A 3,273-nucleotide genomic window follows, 5' to 3' on the forward strand; every position below is an offset into this window, starting at 1 on the left:
GCTGTATCACAACTGGCCGTGATTGGGAGTCCCATAGGGCGGCGCACAATTGGCCCAGCGTCGTCCGGGTTTGGCCGGTGTAAGCCGTCATTGTAAATAAGAATTTGTTCTTAACTGACTTGCCTAGTTAAATAAAGGTAAAATATTTTAAATTATAAAATTGCCAATGTCAATGGCTAAAGGAATAAAATACCATGAGAGGAACAGCTAAGTTAGAAGTTGCTTTTACCAATGAGTGGCCAGTCTAGCCAAATTCAGTTCATAGAAACAGCAGGTTCTTCCTGTATCAAGATTGGTTCTCATTTTCTGAAGTTGAAAACATTTATTATATTAGGGATAAGCTATTTGATCACAGTAAAAGTCCAGCAACACCTGCTATGACCTAGCTTTTTGTTCAAACTTGTTTTGTATTTTAGGGACTAGTGAGTTTTTTGGACCATGGTTTTATGGACACACCTGAAATTTCATGCAAATGTCACTTAAATATGAATCGGGAATAAATACAGGTTGAGACTTTTCTACTATTACGTTGGGGACTTTTATTAAACATTTTCCCTAAAATGCTGTGACCCGGAAGTGACATGCTAATGTGGGTGACAACAGAGATGGAAGAGGAAGCGAGACGGCCCACTCCCTCATTTTTTTGGTTACATTAGTCAATAAACTAAGCAGGCCAGACCCAGCTGCTATTGCATTGGTGTCTATGGGAGAACCACGCCGTTAAGTAGACCGGAACTGACATTTTCTTTTAAATTGTAAACAGCCTGAGTGAACTATCTTCATGACAAGAAGCCTGGTGTTACAGGTGTTGTTTACAGAGCTAGCTAGTCTACTACTGCGCAAAAAAACTTGACTGCAGCCAGGTGTTCTTCAGTCAGCACGCCGGTAACATTTCAATGTGTAGTACCTGGATGCTGCAGTAAAAATTTGACTTTACACCGTTTTCCCAAAAATGAAGAGCTCAGACGTCAAATCAAATGTTATTGGTCTCACACATATTTAGCAGATGTTATTGCGGGTGTAGCGAAATGCTTGTGTTCCTAGCTCCAACAGTGCGGTAGTATCAAACAAATCACAACAATACACAAATCTAAAAGTAAAAGAATGGAATTAAGAAATATATTAAAATTAGGACGAGCAATGTCGGAGTGGCATTGACTAAATACAGTTGAATAGAATACAGTATATACATATGAGATGAGTAAAGCAGTATGTAAACATTATTAAAGTGACTAGTGTTCCATTATTAAAGTGGCCAGTGATTCCATGTCTATGTATATAGGGCAGCAGCCTCTAAGGTGCAGGGTTGAGTAGCCAGGTGGTAGCCGGCTAGTGATGGCTATTTAACAGTCTGATGGCCTTGAGATAGAAGCTGTTTTTCAGTCTCTCGGTCGCAGCTTTGATGCACCTGTACTGACCTCACCTTCTGGATGATAGCGGGGTGAACAGGCCGTGGCTCGGGTGGTTGATGTCCTTGATGATCTTTTTGGCCTTCCTGTGACATCGGGTGCTGTAGTTGTCCTGGAGGGCAGGCAGTGTGCCCCCGGTGATGCGTTGGGCAGACCGTACCACCCTCTGGAGAGCCCTGCAGTTGCGGGCGGTGCAGTTGCCGTACCAGGCGGTGATACAGGATGCTCTCAATTGTGCATCTGTAAAAGTTTCTGAGGGTCTTAAGGGTCAAGCCAAATTTCTTCAGCCTCCTGAATTAGTGGCTGCTCTTCATTTCGGATTGACAGGCTGCACCTACACTGAACAAAAATATAAATGCAACATGTAAAGTGATGGTCTTATGTTTCATGAGCTGAAATAGAAGATCTCCAAATTTTTCCATATGCAAAAGAACCAACGTATTTCTCTCAAATTTTGTGCACAAATTTGTTTACATCCCTGTTAGTGAACATTTCTCCTTTGCCAAAATAATCAATCCACCTGACAGGTGTGGCATATCAAGAAGCTGATTAAACAGCATGATCATTACACAGGTGCACCTTGTGCTGGGTACAATAAAAGGCCACTCTAAAATGTGCAGTTTTGTCACAACACAATGCCACCAATGTTTCAAGTTTTGAGGGAGTGTGCAATTGGCATGCTGACTGCAGGAATGCCCACCAGAGCTGAATTGAATGCTCATTTCGCTACCATAAGCCGCCTCCAACGTCATTTTAGAGACTTTGGCAGTACATCCAACCGGCCTCACAACCGCAGTCCACATGTAACCACGCCAGCCCGGGACCTCCACATCCAGCTTCTTCACCTGTGGGATCGTCTGAGACCAGCCACCCGGACAGCTGATGAAACTGAGGAATATTTATGTCTGTAATAAAGCCCTTTTGTGGGCAAAAAAACTCATTCTGATTGGCTGGGCCTGGCTCCCCAGGCCCACCCATGGCTGTGCCCCTGCCCAGTCATGTGAAATCCATAGATTAGGGCCTAATTTATTTATTTATATTAACTTGTAACTCAGTAAAATCGTTTAAATTGTTGCGTTTATATTTTTGTTCAGTATAAATCCCATTAATGTACTCCATAGGCGTAAACACATGCCGCATTCAAAACAACTGGGAACTATGAATAATACAGGTCAAATCATGACGTCAGTGATCTTCAGGTCAGAGCTCTAGAAAGAGGCCGGAGTTGGAATTCTGAGTTGGATGACCGTTTTTTTCCCTGGAGTTCACAGTCGTTTTGAACACGCAACAGTACAGACAGAACAACGTTAGTCATAAAACATATTTGGTAACAGTATCGACCTAGCTAGCAAATGCATTTTTTTCATCAAGATGGCCAACCGTTGTGTGGTAGCAAGGTGTGAGTATGCATAGATGGCCACGCAACGAAACATTAAGTAAAAAGTGGGATACATTTGTGAAAATTAGGCGACACCAGCACCAGCAGAGACCGAGCATTATCACGGGCTGTAGTGAGCATGGAAGTGAAAGAGCTACCTCTATGCTAACGTTAGCTAGCTGTAACTACCGCATTCAGCTCACTTGTTCCATCTAAATAACACTGCTAAAACTAACTCAATGTAGCTAAGGTAATGTGGCGACAAGATCATGACATGTAAACCTTGCACCAAGATCATGTCAAACTAAAATGGTTGTGATATATCCTCTCTAGCTAACTAATGTAGCTAATCTGTCCTGAGAACAGGTCGAGGCAGACCGTGCAAACCCTGGTGACCCCGGCCATGTTGAAGTTGGTTTGAGATTCTATATTCGCCAAGACATTCGGACCTTACACTTCAATAGCTTGCCAACGATTTGGGCTACA

Source organism: Coregonus clupeaformis, chromosome 21 (genome assembly GCF_020615455.1).
Source record: "Coregonus clupeaformis isolate EN_2021a chromosome 21, ASM2061545v1, whole genome shotgun sequence".
Classification (NCBI taxonomy): Eukaryota; Metazoa; Chordata; class Actinopteri; order Salmoniformes; family Salmonidae; genus Coregonus; species Coregonus clupeaformis.